General features: G+C 34.8%; 1 pseudogene; it reads left to right on the top strand.

Moving 5' to 3' along the window:
* The first annotated feature begins 1,206 nt into the window (after positions 1-1,206).
* Positions 1,207-20,593, top strand: part of LOC109046906 — a 65,320-nt pseudogene continuing 45,933 nt past the window's right edge.

Raw genomic sequence — 20,593 nt, 5'->3', positions numbered from 1 at the left:
GTCAACTATACATTAAATACATATATGTACATTCATTATTAAATCCATATAATTAAAAATGCGAAATAATTGTACATAAATTCTAAGCTTTAATGTTAATCTTTACACAATGCAAGCCCATAATATAATATAATATAATATAATATAATATAATATAATATAATATAATATAATATAATATAATATAATATAATATGTGCTTTTTAAACCATAAAAATTTAAAATGTTGTCCATGTTTAATGTCAACTATACATTAAATACATATATTTACATTCATTATTAAATCCATGTGATTAAAAATGCAAAATAATTGTAAATAAATTCTTAGCTTTAACGTTAATCTTTACACAATGCAAGCCAATAATATAATATAATATAATATAATATAATATAATATGAATGAATGAATGAATGAATAAATAAATAAATAAAATAAACCTAAACATAATATGTGTCCATGTCATTTGTCAACAGTAAATACATAATTAAATTCATATGATTAAAAATACAAAATTACTAGATTAAAATACATAAAATATTGCATGGATTCAGATTCTAAGCCTCAAAATTAACAGTTTTAAAGTTTTAAATAAAATGGAAAGGTGGTAATATAATATAACATAATATATAATATAATATAATGTAATATAATATACTTAAAAAAATAGTTAGAAAATTGTCCATATCATTTATTAACTAAGATATATTTATTTCGATTTATAATGAAATGTAATTAAAAATGCTAAGTAATTACAAATATTTAAAGTATATAATTTGTCAAATGTAAAGTATTGCATGGATTCAAATTCTCAGTTTTAATATTAACCTTAAATATAATGGATATATAATATAATATAATATAATATAAAATATAATATAATATAATATAATATAATATAATATATGTTTGAACAAAAAAATCTTTAAAAGGTTGTCCGTGCTATTGATCAACTAACAATAAATACATACATTTTAATTTATAATTAAATTCATATAATTAGAAATACTAAATATTTACAATTAATTACAGTTTATAATTTTTAATGTAAACTATTGCATTGAATCATATTACAAGCACTAAAATACTGGAGCAATTTTAACATTAACACTTAAATACAACGGAAAGTCGTCAATATATTTAATTTATGACTCTTGGTTTCTCTTTATGTGGGCGTTACAGTCTCCACGCCTGACTCCATTCCAGCGAGCCCCGCTCCGCTCCGTGTTTTCGGCTCCGCCGCAGCTGACTGGCAGTACTTGTTTACTGGTGGAGGTACACAGAGAGAGAAACCATACCGCCGACAGCACGAGAGAAGTTTTTTCCCACTTTCAGCCCATTCCCACGCCAATGAGTTCATCGAAACCGCACACCGGGGTCTTGTGGACGGTACTGAGTGGTTTTAAGGGCAAGCCGGAAACGCGTTGGACGCTGGTCTGTTGATTAACGTTGAAGATTAAAACGCAACGCGGCCGTGACGCGCGCGCGCACGCTCGCTTACACACTTCGGTAGCATTGTGCTTCTGGAAGCAAAGGCTTTAAGGGAATATCCAGATTTTTAAGGGGCTCTGAACGCTTTGGATTTACACACACGTGTGTGGATGTTTAATATTAGGGGACGGTGATTTTTTTAGACAGTAAAATAGCAAAAAATATTTTTGTGTGTGTGTGCATGTGTATATGGAGATGAGGAGATGCCCATTTTTTTCTGATAGGAATATTTGGCAGTGCATGAAGCGACCTGTGGAATAACGCTTTTTATTTTTTGCTTTTTCCCTTCAGAGACGTCCAAATCAGGCATATTATTGGATTTTTTTGACTATTGGGAAGCTTTTCTGTGAACATCTGAGATATTTTTGTTTTTAAAGCAACCTGGGGTGCCATATTAGTACTACTGTTTTTCTTTTTAACATTGCATGCATTTTCAAGCTTTAACATGGGTGTGAAAAAGTTGCAATGTACTGTACCCTTAAGGGTCCCTCAGCCCTAGAAGTGTGGGATTGACTCCATGGAAGAAATGCATGGACGTTTTTCATGCTTGGTCTATTGAACGCAAAGATGAATCCGAAAAGTCGTTCAAAATGATTTTTATTCATTTATTTTTCACTAGGGTGCAGGATCATTTTATTTAACGCTGATTTTTCTCATGCTGCGTAGGCAACAACTACTTAAATTTAACATTATCTTTAACTGAAGCACGCTGGACCCCTGGGTCCCCTTCTTGGGGGGTCTCTTTTAAGCTGTCCCTGACTTTTTTCGGCCTGGATATAAGCTAATCAAGGTTTTATTGTCTTTTATCGCTCGGCAGCGGTTTTTTGGACACACCGGAGGTGGATTTTATTTTCCAAGAAAACTAAAACGTGTCGCGGAGCATAATGCGGCTGGACACATCTGTGGTTGTTTTGGTCACTTTCGCCTGCATCGTGTGCCTCTGCGGATCGCTACATGGAGAAAGTAAGTCACGACATGCTCTAACTCGCTTTAATGCACAAAATATGCATGTGTGATTGTGCTATGTGTGCGTACTGTAGTTTACAACTGAGGGGACTTGTGGAATTCACTCCATGTAGACTTCGGGCAGCTCCTACATGTGTTGGCGAGGGATGTCGCACGGATTTTGATTGTTTTAAAATGACTTATGTGTTGAAATTTGATCATTCGAAACCATTTTATGTATTCTATATTTCTTAAATGTGCCATTTAGCTAATTTGTGGAATAAAATCTTAATATTGTAGTTAAACGTATGTTTTTATGAATCGTTTCCTCCCCGCTTCCTCTCAAAATGGGCCGTTCCTTAGGCCTGGCGTTCTGCGCGTCAGCCCGAAGGCCAGATTAGCGCTCGCGACCGGACTCGGCGGGATTCGCGAGCGCGCGCACGCCCGGATTCCAGTCGCGGAGGCGCACACGCACGTTCTACACGTTCGATTTGGAAGCGTGTAAACAAGTCGAATCACCAAACAATAATCCTCTCTCTATCGATGTATCCAGGTCGATATATATATATATATATACCTGCAAAAGTAATCAAGTAATTATTAAGTGTTACAAAGTATAAAAAGTAATCATATATATATATATATATACCTGCAAAAGTAATCAAGTAATTATTAAGTGTTACAAAGTTTTATTCATTCATATGTTAACTGGAGAAGCTTCTACACACATTTAGATCCTTTATTACTGTGAAATTTATAGCTACTGTATCTAAACCCTTTCAGCTTTTCCATTTCTGAACATCATTTTAAATTTAGGATAGGCACTTTTATGGGCACACCACACTTAGAATAGTGGGCTGTTAATGTTTTTTTTTTTTTTTTTAGAGCTGCCGTCTGAAGAAAGTGCTGGACTTTTGCCTGCAATAGTAACACAGTGTTATAAATAATGGTCTGGAGATAATTAGATCTTCCTTATTATAGGTAACCGTTGCATCTCAGTGAGCCATTTGAACTGTAGATTGGAAAATATCAGGTTTTTGCAGGTGATGTGATTTGTTTTCTGTCAGAAACCTGATTAATGTCCATGCAATTTTGCTCTATTTGAAACAATTTTTCCAAGATTGGTTCCAAATCTGAGCTTCCAAATCTTTTGTTGCCGTTACTCTTTTGGTAGGGCTGCAACTAACGATTATTTTGATAATCGATTAATCGGTAACGATTAATCGATGAATCGGTTTATGTACTTATATTTTAGTTTTGCCCATTTTTTTTCCCAAGTAAAATTATTAACAAAGGGTCTTTATCATTCAACATAGACTTTTTAGAGATTTTAGCATTGTCATATCCTCATCAAAAACATACCTGGAGTTGTGTTTTATTATGTGTTAGTTATCCTTTGTCGAACTCTTCTGCAATCAAAACACTGACCCATACATACTCTAGCAAATTTCACAAGGAGATTTCAAATAATGTTTTCCACCGTGGCAGTCCTTAGGGCTCCTAAAGTAGTTTAACATCCCGAGCAAAGCTTATTAAGGAATCTTTCAGAACATATTATCACGAAGAATAAGAATAAAAACAGAATTAAAATTGCAGTAAATTGCATTTTATTATATTTTTTTCCTGTAAACACACAGCTTATACCTGGGAAACAGCTTTATAGCTTATGCTGTGAAATTGGTAAACAATCCTTCCAATAAAGTGCCAATGGCTGAAACCTGAATGGAACTTTTTAAAGAAAATTTGAAGTAAAATCCATCAGAAGGTTGTCCAGAAAAAAAAATGGACACACACAAAAAAACCTGCTGTGTGAAAAAGAGCAGTGAATGCTTAGAAAAAAAGTTCATTTCAAATACATTTAAACATTAAGCTCTCTCAGTCAGTCATAATTAGGCTGCAAGACTGAATTATGAACTGGTAAACGACAAAGCTTAAAATGTTAATTGTTAAAAAGCATGTTATCAGCTTTTACGACTAACATTTGCAAACAACATTGTACTGCAGAAACTGCATTGCAGTGCAAAAAGGTCAACATGTCCAAATATTCAGGGCTTAACAGTTAGGCTTGCTCTCTTTTTGCTCCCACACTTTGGATGACTTCGTCCGATTAGTTTTATCTTCCGCGTTTTTCTTTTTCTTACTCGAGCTTACTTCACTGCCGCCTGCCTCACCCATCACGCTGAATGCTGCAGAGAGACGCTGTGCGGGAAGCACGTGACATAAAACGAGGCCAGCTATTGGCTAGTTACTTCTCCTGCTGTACTGGCTGAGTAAAACCTCCGGTGGCTCATTACTGCCACACTGTGCTCACCGCAGATTTAAAATATGCACGAAAAGAAGCCGCTTACGGCAAATAAAAATTATTTAGCAACGAATCGATTACTAAATTTTGACAACTATTTTATAATCGATTTTAATCGATTAAATCGATTTTGTTATAGATTTAACATTTTCCAAGATTGGTTCCAAATCTGAGCTTCCAAATCTTTTGTTGCCGTTACTCTTTTGGAAGACATCTATGGTTGTACTCAAAAATATTAGAATATTAAAATGCGCGGGAATAGATTTAACATTAGTGTTGGCCTCACTGACTCCGTGGACCTGTTTGGGATCTTCTGACACTCTGTAGTTTGCCTTGGTATGTCTCCCAGAATTCCAAGGGTGTGGAATGTCTTTGAAGTGGCCCACCCTGTAGGTGCTCTTGCCGTTGAGGGTTTCGGGACTCATTTCGGTGTCTGCTGCCTGCTGACCTCTTGTCTTCCAGGTCATGTGTCTGAACATTTGCCATGTAGCATGTGAGCTCTATGTTCATCTCTGCGAATCTCCAGGGTGGGCTTTTCCCAGGAAACAGGAGCATTTTTGCAGGCTTCTGTTTGTTGGTGTGTGGCCATTTTCTCGGAAGTTCTTGCTACAAAACTGATTTGTCATGCATTCACATACAATATATATATATTTTTAAATACATGCATAAACTGTGTCCATTTAAAAAAAAAAAAAAGTTCATAAAATGTGTGTATTTATTAAAAATGTTTATTTTACAGTGACTCTGAATCTGACATTTTTTTTAATTGGTTTGTCAGTGGAAATGTAATTTCAGAAAAAAATTATAAAATAAAAAATTATAAAACACAACAATATCACACACAATAATAAAAAATATAAATATTAAAATACCTAAAAACGTTCTTACTTCAAAACTTTTTTTTAAATTCACACATAGGAGCTTTGAAACTTAAAATACATGCGTAAAATGCATGCATTATTTTTTATTTTAAATTAGTTATTATTACAATGTTTTAAAAATACTTCCAAAGTAATAGAAATTGCATAAATCATTTTATATAAAATAATGCACAGATGTTGCTTTTTTCATTCAAAAAAGTGGTGCTTGTTTTAATGAATGTTGTTTAATAAAAGATAAACAGCAATAGCATTGCTTTGCAAAACATTTTTGCAAAAGAAATGCAAAGTAACAGCTGCTGTTTCTTTTGGAAAAATGTTTGCCATGTTTTTGGAAAGTTTTGCAGTGCATAATTCGAATAAACATTATTTTGCTCTGGTGTAGAAGCGAATATGTTTGGCATGTTTTGGAAAGATTCGCATGTTTATTTTTCGTAAAAAAACAACAACCTTAATTGCAAATAAAAAAAATTGTGAAAAACAACGCTTAATGCTCTTTCACATCAAGGACGATAATTTTAACAATATAATTTTCTTTTTGTGAACTAAGTTTTAGAAGTTGCTGTTTATTAAAAAAAAAAAAAAAAAACTTGCAAAGCAACACTTAATCGCTTTTTTTTTCTTTTAAAAATTGTGAATTTTTGAAAAGCAACACAAGTTCACACAAAGGACTGTAAATATAATAATAAGTATACAGGTTTACATTTTTTTTTCTTATTTTAAACAAACAGCAGAGTGCACATCAAAACTGTAACAATAAGAGAAACAATGTCATTGGAATCACTTTCAGAATGATGTTTTCCAGCTGAGTAACGATAAACATTGACAGCCAATGACAATCCATCCTGCTTTAAAGAGCTCGAGAATTTAAAGCGACAGACGTCAAAAATGCAGTGCATGCAACAACCTTTTTGATACTCATATAACTTCAAAATGAGTTTTAAATAGCTGAGAAATCAAGGAAAATGAAGGTTTTATGATGTACTGTAGATTAGACTGTTTTAAAGCACTCTTTCTGTTTGTGATCTTGTAACGAACACACAAGTTTAACTCTACATCCTCTCTTTACTCTGTCAAGAATAAGATGTTCCAGTGCGTGAACCGAGCAACCTGCCCTTATTCCACCTCTCAGGGGCCGTAATTGACGTATTCTGCTGCCCTGTTGACTTGTACAGTCTTAACATAGTCAGGCCTCTGCTCAATATTCATTAACTAAAGATTCATGGTGGCTTGTTTCTTTTATTGACACCGTTCTCCATGTCAGGTTGTAGGCCACAAATGAGGTTGATGCCTCTTAAAAAAATCTGATGTGATGATCCGGTTGCTGTTTGTATCCATCTGGCTTTATCTGTCAGTGATCTCATGCCATAATGTCTCTGTCAAACCATGCTAGTAATGCGGGGGTCAGGACTGAGTCTGGCCCTTCTCAGCACGTACGAGAGGGTGGAAAGACAGCTTGTCTCCAGCATTTGTGGGCTTTAGAGAATTTTGGCAGCTCTGTTATGCTACCTGATGGCTTACATGTATTTTGAGAACTGTCATATGGCAGAAACTGGGTTCTTTTGACCTTAATTATTAATAAGATCCCAAGGGAGAAATCAAAATTGAAGTTCTGTGTCTTCATTTTGAGGCTTATTGCTTTTATAAAACTGTGGCAACATTCAATTGTTGCATTTATTAAAGGGATAGTTCACCTTAGGTTGCTGCTCCCTATTGACTTGGATAGGGTTTTTTTTTTTTTTTTTTTTTTTTCAATAGAGACCAATGGGGGGGTCGGACCAGGCAGTCAAACCAGGCAATCAAACCAAGCACATTTTCATTTTGCGTTAGGGAAACGAAAGTCAATATTAATTTCATGTTGCCTCTCAAACAGTCATAAATAAGGAACTGAAACATAAATGGGTTAAATAAGTTGAGCCGCACGAACCTTGGTTTTTCATCAGTGGTTAGCACTGCTAGTGCTGTTTTTAGAGGATGTGTAATATAAATGGTTTAATAGGTGAAGACAGGCTTGTTTTTTTTTTGTACTGAACGGCATATCTTGTCTTGTGTGTGTTGAAACACATGGCTGTTCCCTCATTTACAGACCAATAAATTTAAATGATACTCATCTTTATTCTGCCAATAAACCTTTCAGCAAGGTTAAGGGGGTGACATTAATTTGTTCTACTTTGTGGGTCAGTGAAATAAGGATTATCTTGCCTCGCTCACTGCAAGTAAATACTAAATGCAAGTAAGTTCCCTCAGACATGCGTTCATATAAACTCCTACCCATAAACGAATCTCGATTTGTTTAGCTTCTCAACCGATTTGAATCATCTCATATTTGAATCGATTTTAAACCGGCTCGCGGTTAATCGTTACATCCCTAATGTTATGGAAAAGGTTGCAACTGTTTAATTTTGCCTTCAATAGCATCTTTGGTTTTGGAGGCATTTGGTAAGAAGTTGGTAAGAGTGAAAAGTAATTGAGAGTGTTTGGTTTGAATAGTTTTTGTTTGACCTTTGAACATTTAAAGGCTTCAGAAGAGTGGAACTCAGATCCTTTCATGAAATGAACTGTCGTATTATGCTCTGCTCTGCTCTTAGCTTGAAATCTCATTGTCTTGAGCCTGACCGCATTAGGAGACGTTGCTGAAGATGAAGAATTAGATCACACTCTAGCAGGACGCCGTCCAAGTCTTTGTTGTTCTCGTAATCTCGTGTGGAAGCGTAGGTCTCTTTAACTGGATTGAGTTTTAGAGTCTTTATTTTGGATCGCTCCACCTGTTTTACTCTCCTCTTAGAGGCGTGAAATGAGAAATCAGAGGTTATTTGCTTTATTTTTAGTTCTATTCTTCCTCAAGTTCCATAGACAACGTTACAAAAGTGAACATTCCCGTCGCTGGGCAGCGTTCCCCACCCGAGGCCATGCGCGCCGGTGTCTTTGTGAGTTTATGGCCTGGTGCCCGAGCGCTGCTGTCAGGCAGCACGTCGTCCTGGAGTTTTTCTCATTTAAGGGGAGGTGAGAGAGTATGCTGTCATTCACCGTTTGTTTTTCCCCTCACACAACACGTATTTGCGCCCATCCTGCCTGGATAACATGTACAAACAATGAGCGGCTGCATTAATCCGGCCCTGGACGCTTTATAAGTGTGAACACAAACTCATTCACCTTCATCGGCTGCTTGTTTTCCACCAGTCCAGTTATGCATAGATAATGTCTCGTCGGGAAACTTGATTTAGCAAGCTCAGTTTTTTCTTTATGTAGCTTTTTGATTATACGTAGTAAGTTTTGACCTACTTTGAGTCTATAGTTTCAGAGTCAACATAAAATACTAAACTAACAATTAAAATAAATGCGACAGAAATAATTGGGAATTTTTTTTTCTCTAATGTTTGAAATATGTCTCATGCTCACCAGGTTTGCATTTATTTGATCAAAAATACAGGAAGACTGTAATATTGTGAAAGTTGGACAGTTAAGTAATCACAACAAATAACTAATTGTAGCAACATTTTTAGTGTATAATTGTCGTTATTGTGTGTGTCGTGCAATATAGCTGAATTTTCAGCATCATTACTCCAGCCTTCAGGTGTCACATGGAACATCCAGTCTATCACAGCTCATCATTTAGAAATCATTTGATCAAAAATACCGAAATATTCTGATTTAGTTATGAGTGTTGGAAACAGTTAAAAAAATGCTGTCTAATAATTTTCAGCATTTTACTCCAGCCTTTTAAAAGTAACAGGTTAAAAAAAAGAACTGCATTTATTGTCAAATATAAAAATGTTTCCATTTATCATAATATATATTCTAATAATATAATTTTCTTTACTATCACTTTTTATCAATTTAACACATCCTTGCTGAATAAAAAGTATTGATTTTATTTTAAAAAAAGAAAAAAAAAAATACTGACCAGTAGTGTATATTGTTATTACAAAATATTTATATTTTAAAAAACATAGCTTTATTTTTTTTTTTTTTTTTTTTTTTTTTTCTTTTTATTCATCAAAGTATCCTAAAAAAGAGTTATCACATGTTCTGAAAAAATATTAAGCAGCAGAAACTGTTTCCAACTTTGATAATGAATCATCATATTAGAATGATTTAGAAATCATTGTGATAATGATCCTAAAAATTCAGCTTTGCATCACAGAAATAAATGCTAATTTAAAGTATAATAAATTTAAAAACAATTATTTTAAATTGTAATAATATATCACAATATTACATTTTTTTCTGTATTTTTGATCAAATAAATGCAGGCTTGATGAGCAGAAGAAACTTCTTTCAAAAACATTAAAAATAGTAATGTTTCCAAACTTTTGACCTGTACTGTATATGTATGTTGTTGATTGTTTTTAAGACAAAATTAAGTTATTGTAAACAATGAACTGAAATGACATTGTAATCATAATTGTTTTGACATGAATAGCTATATGGTGTTAATTCATAAATGAATCAGATGTTACATTTATAATGCTATGATGCCTAAATTCACTTGTAGTATTTAAAATGATTTGTTTTAGTGTTTTTTTTTATTCAGTTTTCATGTTAACTTTAAAGTAATTCTAATGTTTATCAACTTCAAAATAACTATTAAAAATAACCAAACCTAAAAAAAAATTGGAAATAAAAACCACTCAAAAAAAATTTTTAATTAAAAACTTTTCACAATTTTTTTTTATTTTTATTTTTTTATTTTTTTATACAGTGTGTGCAGATTTGTATAGAAATATGAGCTCTTTGATTCTTTTGAAAGTAAGACATCTAAAATGCAACTAAATTAGTCCGATGCGATGAATGCAGTGTTTTTGGAGCCTTGTATATCTTTACATGCAGCCATACGTCACCTGTTCGCTGGCATCATTTAAGACAGAAACGTTTCGTGACGCAATCTTTCTCCCAGCGTTTTAGTCTTTCATTGTGTCAGATGCTTCAACGTGAGAGGAAAACTTCAGAAATGTGTCCAAACACTGCAGCGAGCCAAGCGCCGAGGCGACAGCTCATACTGCACTTGGCAGCCAACCAGGGCGAGAAATTAACCGTGGTTTACTACAGTGGCGAAGGAAACAGAGTATCTATTGTTAATAAAGTAAAGCACACTCGCCAAGCTTTATTTATTTGCTTTGCTTAGTCTCATTAGTTTGCCATGTTACACGGTTAAAAGCAGCAAACTTTGATCCGTCTGTGAAGTGCCCAAATATCCATGAGAGATTTGAACGGGCTTCTTGTGTAGTTGATGCTCAGAAGGTGGCGTCACATGCAAAACTGCTCCCGTTTCTTGACATTGGATTGCAGAGATGTTCTACAAATTGGACGTTTGTTGTGTAGCAGATGCTACTTTGTTGCTAAATAAATCCAAATATGCACCGTTTTGTCCATCCAGACTTGGGTTTTGGGTCCATTGAGGCGACACTGAGTGATTTGTGGGTTTGCTTTCTCCACATCTGCAGGTTCTGTACGTGTCCACCTTGTTTGGGTTAAGGATCTCCAGGATGGAAAAACCAACATGCTCCCGTGTGTTTGAAAATCGAAAACTGTTTAGTGTCCAGGGAAGTCAAACGGAAAAACAAATAGTGGAAATATTAGTTGAGCTGCCAGTCTCGGTGTAATGAATTGATATTTCATTGCTGTGTAATGCTGCAGAAAATATTCACAGACGCTTGAATATTGAACATTGTTTATGAAGGGCTCCTCTATGCTATGAAATAGTTTGGAGTGGAGGTTTGTGCTCGAGGATTTTGCAGCAAAATGAATAACATTTGACAGTTTCACTTGAAGATAAACTTCTGTTTGATTCTATTTATTTTTGATGTAATTTTAACATTTTTTTTTTCTTTTCAATTATAGTTGGCCCTATAGGATTCAGTTTGATTCTGTTGATTCTTGCTCTTTTGGTTTTTTCTGTTTCTGTTTGATTCCATTCAATTCAATTCTGTTTGTTTCTAATTGATTCAATTTCTTTTGGCTTCTGTTCAATTTTTTTCTATTTTTTTATATTTTTTCTAATCCAATTCTCATCCAATTCTCTTTCAGATTATTCCGAATACTTCTAATTCTTTTCTTTTTTTTTTGTTCTTGTGTTTCTTTTTTATTTTGATGTATTCAGATTTGATCTATTTGTTTTTTTTCTGTTTGATTTGGTTTCTTTTGGATTCTATTCTAGTTGGTTCTATTAGTTACTTTGGAAAATAATCCAAATACTTTGAAGTTCTATTTGATTTTTCCTTATTTTATTTTATTGGTTTTCATTTGGTTCTATTTGTTTTTGAGTTGATATTTATTTGGTTCATTCCAGTTCTGTTTATGTCTGTTTGATTTATTTTCGCTCTTTTTTTTTTTTTTTTTTTTTTTTGCTGTCTGATTCTATTGGGTTTGGTTTGATTTGGTTCTCCCCATGTTGTTCAGTTTAATTCTTTTCTGATCAGTTCGGTATATTATATTTTTTTCTGTTAAGTTTGGCTCTGCTGTATCTTTCTATTCGGAGCAGTTTGGTTTTATTGAATTCTTTTCTACTTTAATATTTGGTTTTGTTCGACTCAGAGTTCACTAGAGTCCTCACTTACCCCTGATAAACACACGCTTCCCAAAGCTGCTTCCCGATGAGCCATAGAGTCTGACAGAGCGTGTGGGTTTATGGGTAGACGTGGTCTTACCCTGCAGCAGTCAGTCTGAGCCGGTGGTCTCCAGAACAGACAAACAGTCCATTAAAGTGACCTGTGTTTCCCTGCAGCCGCTGGGCCGCTCCTCTCCCTGCGGTGACTGTGTGGACTGATTCCAGGGGAGGGGCGGCGCTGCAGTGGCCATATTCATCTCGCACACTCTCACCCAGACACACTGCGCCCGTCAGCGCTCTCAGTGAGGAACTCATCAATATTGGCTTTTGTCTCTTTGCAGCTTTTCTTCCTCAGCTGCATCCCTGCTTTCAAGACGCTGTGGAAAACGCTGCGTTGCGATCACGTTTGCAGCAAATGCTGATAGGATTGTACGTTTCACACAGAATGGGGATCAGGAGATTAGCGTTCGACGTAGCAAAACATCGTAATAATCCTTTATACTCACTCCCTTGCCCCACTGCACCATATAGCACAAGTCCTCACACATGTTTGGTTGCATTTGTCCTCGTAAGAGGGTATTGTGCATTACTGCAAAAAGTACAACGGCTAGAAGAAATGTGTTTCTTATGGAGCATCAACGCAAAACACATTTGTGTGTTCAAACACAGTGTGACAAAATGGCACAAAGCTGTTTAGCGTGACATGTTTAATTAATGCTGTACACATGGTTAGATGGGATGCAATGAACAAACTTGGAATTCTTGAGGAACAGTTGAAATATTTCTTAAGTCTGACAGTAGGCTCATTGTTTTGAAAATTAGTTGAAAGCGATGGATTTGCTACCAAAGTTTTCAATAAAAAATGCAATGTTTAGTGTGCTAACAACTAATTCCCCAGGTTATATGATTTCATGCAGTTCCCAGGGCTCTATGAAATGTATTATTTTCCAGATTCCATTTTTTTTCTGTTCTAATTTTTCTGAATGCCATTTTAATGGTTACATTTTTTAGTAATCAAAAGCATGTCTAAATAATTGAAACCAGGACCCTTTGTGATTTAACAACCATTTATTTAAAACTTCCACAAAAATTTAATTTTTTAAGGGTGCTATGAAATTGGTTTCGGTTTTATTTTTCTCAAATTCTGGGTTGTTATAATTTAATGGTATGATTAAATTGTAATAATCAAAAAGAATGTCTTATCAGTTAAATTTGAATAGTTTAATATAAACATTTTGACAAAACTTTTTTTTTTTTAAAGAAATTCTGGGTTGTCTTAATTTTTCTGTATTTCATTTTAAAACTTAAATAAAATTTTAGTAATCAAAAAGCGTGTGTTATTAATCAAAACCATGAAACTTACACAGTTCAACAATTATTTATTATTTATTCTCTGGCAGCTTTAATTCGCTTTAATTAGTTCTGAATTTGAAATTTATTATCTAATACAGTGGTACTTGTACAATACAGTTTACGTTATAAAGTAAATTCCATTTTTATGAATGGATTTTGCGATTCCATCCACATTTTCTGCATCACTTAAAGCATAGGGTACTATGTTACCTGAACAAGGTTATTTTTTTATTTTTATTTTTTGTATTTTTTTAAATCTTAATTACACAGATTGGCTTAAATCTTTGGAGCTGTCAGCTTTCAGGCAAATTTTTGGAGTGAGTTCAGCTCGTAGGCGGCGTGTAATGTAAAAATACTCATATGTTTGTTTTGAGATAAGGCATTTTTACTTTCTAAAATGTGTGCAGTTCATAATGTAATGCTGGTTTGTTTCACATTCTTAGACAGTTGGCGATATTGAGTGTTTGAATTTTGTTTACATGTGTTTCTGGCCAAACTATTGGATTGTCAGATTTTCTCAAAGAAGTAAAAAATTGGAACCTAGACCTCGCTAACTAGCTGTTACTGTTACTGTGGAGTACTTGGTGGTGGTTATCAACGCAAGCAATGGTCTTCTGAGGCGTGTTAGAAACGTGGCCGCCTGCTCTGGTTAGGCTGCGGATTTGAAAGAAATAGCCAAATAGTCAGGATGCCAGATCCCATCTGGTTTTGGAGCGGTGTGGTATGAGGAGCATACCTCTGCTGTCGTCCTCGATGACCCGAGGGCCTCGCCGCTGCTTTTAGAAGCACTAGGAAATGTGTTCTAGCGTCTCTTCAGTGTTAATGGAGGCAGAAGCCTTTCAGAGAGAGCGTAATTGCCCCACAGCTAGTGATATTTGATGCGCTTGCTGTTTCGCCATACATTTGTTGCTCAAAAAGCAATGTATTTTGGACAGAATTCATGTTCTTGTTTGTCACGCGCAGGCCTAGCGACTCCTCTGACGGATAAATCCTTTGGCTTTTTAGGCCTAGACTGATTTTTTTTTTTTTTTCTGTGTTTAGGCTAAAAGCATTTTCTGCTGCCCAAAAGCTAGCCTAAATAAAAAGCCGTTCGTTCCATTGCTCCCACTGACGACACGTTTACAGGATGCAGAAAATTAGGACGTTCTTGAGCTCAAGCTTGAGTATTTTAAGCTCTATGAATACATTTCTGCCATTTTCTGGAGCTTTCAGTTGTGTTGTTTGGAAGTGCTAAGTGGTTTCTGGTTTGTTGTGTTTTATCTTTCAGTGATTCTATTAAAGGGCCACTTGACCACATTTTAGTCAGTCAGAGTTTTGCACAAACTAACAGACCATTCTCTGTAATAACTTATGTAAACTAAAGGTAATGTTTGGAAATAGACTCATTGCATTGTGGGAAGCAGAACCTCAGCTGTTGCTTCATTTTAGCTCAGTATGTGAATCAAATGAAACCTGTCAGTCTGGCTCATGTTTTACTCCAAAATCCAAAGAATCTAAAAACTACTAAATTATATAACAAAAAAAAAAACTGTAAGGTTATACCTTAAAAATTAAATAAATGCATTTTTGTGACAGTTTTGCACATTTTCTTATTTTCTGAATTCACAATTTTCGTTACTGTAAGGTTAGACTTTAAACCTTAGATAAATCTTAAACTAATAAGTTATTTCTTCCAAATGATGCAGATTTTTTTTGCTTGTCAACTAAAATTAGTATACATCATGGCAGTATTTGTTTTTAATATATATAAAATTTAGTACATCAAATGACAAATGTTTCCTTGGCAACTAGCTGATATAATATATTTTAGATTTTTATTTTTATTTTTAGATTATTTCAGTTAATGTTTTGTTTTTTATTTCAAGAAACTTTTTTTTTTACTTTTTTTTTTTTAAGTATTAGATATCTTTAATAATCCTGCAATTGACCAACCATATTTGTTATAGTGTTTTTTGTAATACATTTATTCAGATTTTTTTTGCTTTTAAATACTAACAAATTATTTTTAGCATTTTTACAATTACTTTTTTCATTTGTGATATTTTTGTCAATTTAGCACGTTTTATTATTATTATTATTATTTTTTTTTTTTTTGCATTTCAAAACTAATAAATTAGATTTTGCAAGAAAATGAAGCCTGTTTTAGACCCACTGCATTATATTTTCCTGACAGATTAAGCACATTTTCGATTTTTTAAGCAAGTTAGACTTGAACTTACAGTATAAATAAAAAATGCATAGTTTATTTTTTTAAATGGTCAACTACGATAAGTATACATCAAGGCAGTTACATAAAACTTATTATTGTTATACTCAACATATTGTTGAAATATTTATTCAGATTTTAATTACAAAAATGTATCTGTCCAGACAGGATGAATTTAAAGGGATACTCCATCCCAAAATGAAAATTTTGTCATCAATCACTTACCCCCATGTCATTCCAAACCCGTAAAAGCTCTGTTTGTCCTCGGAGCACAATTTATGAAATTTTGGATTAAAAACGGTGTCAACGGTCTGGATTTCATCCAAAATATCTTAAATTGTGTTCCTGGACAAACAAAGTTTTTACGGGTTTGGAACGATATGGGGGTAAGTGATTAATGACAAAATGTTCATTTTGGGATGGAGTATCCCTTTAATTACTGCATTACAGTAGTGAGAATGATTTTTGAATTTGACACTTTTTCGACAACAGTTGTTGTTTTACTTTTTTTTTTTTTTTTTTTTTTTTTTTGGGTAAGGTTCATTTTAACAGTAGAGTCTGCCATGGTAGACAAACTTGAACTTCATAATTTTATAACCATTACTTTAACTTTGTGGAAATACGAAGCCAATGCTGCAGCCGTGATCTTCCTGACATGTGGCGTAAGAACCATCATGCTCCAGTTTCCAAGCGCTGGTTAATATTGCTAGCAGCGTATTAAATTCTCCATTGGGAATGTGAGGCTAAAAATACGGAAGTGTCTCATAATGTAAACGGTGGGATGTTGTAGGCCTTGATAGTCATTCCTGCGGGCTTGTTTATTGTGATCGTCACACGGCTACTACATTTTCTTGTCGAATAAGGCCAAAGCGCAGAGGTTTGGCCGCTCACTCGGAGTGTGAAATCAAACGGTGGAGAGGGTGTTGAAGGCTGAAGATTCCTCCCTCAAGCCTCATTTCCAGGCCTGTTATGGAAGTCACATTTCCAGCGGCATTGTCTGGCTGTGTGTTTGTGTTCACAGAAGAGGCTATTGGCACATCCATTCATGCGTGTGATCGCTAACCGTCCCGCTCGCCTTGCGTCATGGATAGCGAGGCTCATGTTACAGCTTAAGTGTCCCTCTTTTATTCGGCCCCATGTGTGCCGATGGGGGGGAAAAATGGTTTTAACCTGCATTGCCCCTTCGGCGGGCCCCTCGGCCCTTATGTAAAGCCACAAACAGCCCTGCTCTAGTGTCTCAGAGCTGTTGGCCCAGATCTATTGAGAAGTTTTTGGAAAGTTGACCTTTTGCGTTTAACCAAAGAAGCTTCACAGAATCAATCAACCTTTAGATATGCAGATATAAAACACTCCTGGATGCTGATTGGCCAGCATTGTTTTAGTATCATTGAGATACTATTACAAGTTTGAATTAGTTTTTGTTTTCCATTTAAATTTTAGTTAGAATTTATTAATTTTGTTGTGTTTTTGTCACTTTTTTATGTCTATATATTTTTTATTTATATTGAGTTCAGTTTTAATTTCTTTTCTTTTTTTCAGTTTAGCTTATTTTTTCCCTTAGTTTTCAATCTATCATTCTTATATTTCGTTTATTTTTCTAGAGTTTTCTCTTTAGCGTTTTCTTTGGGTTAGTTGTTCAGATTTTCTGCAGTTTTCTCGTTTCAGTGCGTTAAGCTTTTATTAAAAAAAAAAAAAAGATTCAGCTTGTTGTGGTTAAAAAACAATTTTAAGGCATACAATTATTTTACTGTCCCATATTTTGTTTATTTTTTTAACAAGAAGAAATATTCTCATCCCATTTTTTAAAGTTTCGTGCAAATTTTAGTGTTGACCTGTTCATTAATTGATGTTTTTACTTTAGTCTTTCAGTGTCAGTGAGTTTTATCATTTCAGCATGTTCCATTTTTATTTTAGTTTGTTTTATTATTTTAAGCCTGCCAAAGTTAATGCATTATTTCAGTTAAAATGTTCTTAAATTCTAAAAATGTTCTAAAGTTATCTAGTGGCATTTTCATGTTTAATGTGTTTTACTAAATACCATGTATATCTATCTAAAACGGAAATAATTTGTGGTTATTTTTATATTAGTTAGTTTTGGAGTGATGAAATTGTATTTTTAATGGAGTTTCAGTTTTTACCCATTTTTTTATGTTATTTGAATTCATTAATTTATTTTTTAAAAATTGTTTCTTAGCACAAGGACAATTGACTTTTTAATGACAGTATGTCCGTAATATTTTCTTTATTCAGTAACAGTTTTATAAGAGTAATAAGGCATTTGAACTTTATTGTTTAAAAAAATGTGCCCTGATCTATTTTTTGCAGTTTGGGTGCATCGGTTGACCCTCACAGATGCGGTCAGGTGCTGTTTAGATGTTGTGCAAGTCAGTCAGCATGTGTTTGAATGCAGAGCTGTTACATTGACACTCATCTGTGCTGGGGTTGATGGGTTTGCATGATAAGCGCCAGCGTTGAGTTTCAGACACGCTGCCTGTTGTTTATCTCTAGATCTTTCTGGATCTTCATGCACTATTTCCCGCTTGCTTTCTACGACTCTGCAGCTGTTGTCAAAGTTTTGAAGTTGTCGACCTGTTTGTACTGCAGATTGATTGGTTTTGTTGTTCAGGGTTGCTGTCATTATTTTGTTGCATGTTGCTAGAGCAACTGCAGCTTCTTTTCACCATCTCCAAAGCCCCCTTGTTCCTTCCCAGAGCACAGCGTAAACAGCCAGCAACCTAAAACCTGACGTCACCGCAGTGACACCTATAAATCAGGCTCCTAAATGACGGCTGGGTGTCCGCTTTCAGTTAGGCTGAGGCAGGACGCGTCCCAAACGCGGTACGGGAGAAGAGGAGGTGTGTGAACAGACGAGGTCTCATACGATCACACAAACAAGCTCTGTGTCTGTTTACAGCTGACCTTGGGAATGTTGACCAATACAATAAAATGTAACCTTGTCCTCATTCAGATCTGAGCACTGTGCTGCAATAGAGATTGAGCTGTTGCGTTGTGGCATAACAGGAATTTATGGGAGCTGTAAATGTTTTTTTTTTTGTTTGTTTGTTTTTCAGAATTTGGCCACAATTTTTTTTCTTTTTATTGCATTTCTTTCCTACAAATTTGTTACTTTTTATTGAGTTTTGTAAAAAAAAAACAAAAAAAAAAAACACTTCCATTTGTTGTAGTAAAAAACCTAGTTTAAATATTACATTTTATTTTAATGTCCCACATTGTGCATGCATTTTGCGACTGTAAAAACAGCGCTTTCCATGATTAGGCTTTTTTTTTTTTTTTTTTACTTTTAATTTTTGTTAAAAAAAAAACCTAGTTCCTAGTTTGTAAATAAAATAAAAAAAAGTTTAAGTATTATGATTTTAAGATCTCACAGTTTTGCATGCAATTGGCCAAGGCTGTAAAAATTTTGAGATGTACTTTAATGATTAGGCTACAAATTTGTTGCTTTTTTTCTTGTATGCATTTGTGTTTAAAAAAGAAAAACTATTCTGGTTGTTGTAGTTAAAAAATACTTTTAAAATATTACAATTATGTTAATATCCACATTTTGCATGCATTTTGCCTGGGGAATTTCCACAATTCTGCCAAAAATTTTGTTAATTTTTATTGTATGTGTATGTGTGTGTGTGTGTGTGTGTGTGTGTGTAAAAACTATTCAGTTTGTTGTAGTAATAAAACCTATTTTAAATATTAAAAGTGAAGTGAAAGTGACGTGACATACAGCCAAGTATGGTGGACCCATACTCAGAATTGGTGCTCTGCATTTAACCCATCCAAAGTGCACACACACCGTGACAACACCACACCCGGAGCAGTGGGGTATCATTATGCTGCGGCGCCCGGGGAGCAGTTGGGGTTCAGTGCCTTGCTCAAGGCACCTCAGGTCGTGGTATTGCCGGCCTGAGACTCGAACCAATAACACAGAGTTAGGAGTCAAACTCTCTAACCACTAGGCCACGACTTCCCATAAAATATTAGTAAAAAATTGTAAAGCTAAATATTCGTATTTGTATTCGTAAAGCTTAACAATTCAACCCTGTTACCAGAGTTATTAGAAGACAAAGCGAAGGAGTCAATTCTGGAGCTGCTTCTTCATATACTTTTGAATGATTCTGATCAGTTACTAATCAACATTTGTCCTTTTAAGAAATAAAAATGATTTGATGAACTTCTGTAGTTTTACGATAATGAAGTAGGTTTAGCATTAGAGAGGCTTTGAATGTGATGTTTTTAATTTTTAACCCTCCTGCTGACCGTGACAGTCCAGGTCACACAGGCCCTTCTCTGCCTGACCAGTTCACACTTTAAGCACTCACTTCTCATCCATTGTTTGAACCTCAGACTCTGAGAAAATGTATCCTAGCGCTTCAGCCTTGAAGATGTGTGAGTTCAGTGTAAGGTGAACAACTGGCATCGCAGGGTGTTGGAATGAGCGTAGTAAGACACCAGACACATCGCAAATGCTGTTCTGTGACCTATGAGGGTCACGTTGTTCCTAAAGTTGGACCCCCTGCTGTCGTACTGATAATCAGTGAAGATATGCTATTGACTAGATGTCCATGTTTGGAGATGTTCCAAGTTTGTCTGTATGCTTTAACCAATCAGAATCCGGAAACTTAAAGTGATGATGTAAATTTCTGATCTCTGTTAGGTCCTGTTTACACCTGGTATTAAGATGTGTTTTGGTCGATCGGATCACAAGTATAGACTGGTGAGACACATTCCCGTTCACACTTGCTGTTTTAATCGGTCTCTCTTGTCCACTTTCGACCATGTCTGTCCTGAGGGGGAAATCAACCCTTGTTTTTTTTGCAGCAAACATAAATGCATGTAATGCATGTCATAAAAAGCCCTAAAT

This window comes from Cyprinus carpio, chromosome A22, assembly GCF_018340385.1.
Source record: "Cyprinus carpio isolate SPL01 chromosome A22, ASM1834038v1, whole genome shotgun sequence".
Taxonomy (NCBI): domain Eukaryota; kingdom Metazoa; phylum Chordata; class Actinopteri; order Cypriniformes; family Cyprinidae; genus Cyprinus; species Cyprinus carpio.
The sequence above is the reverse complement of the archived record's forward strand: the minus strand, read 5'-3'. Positions and strand labels throughout refer to the sequence as shown.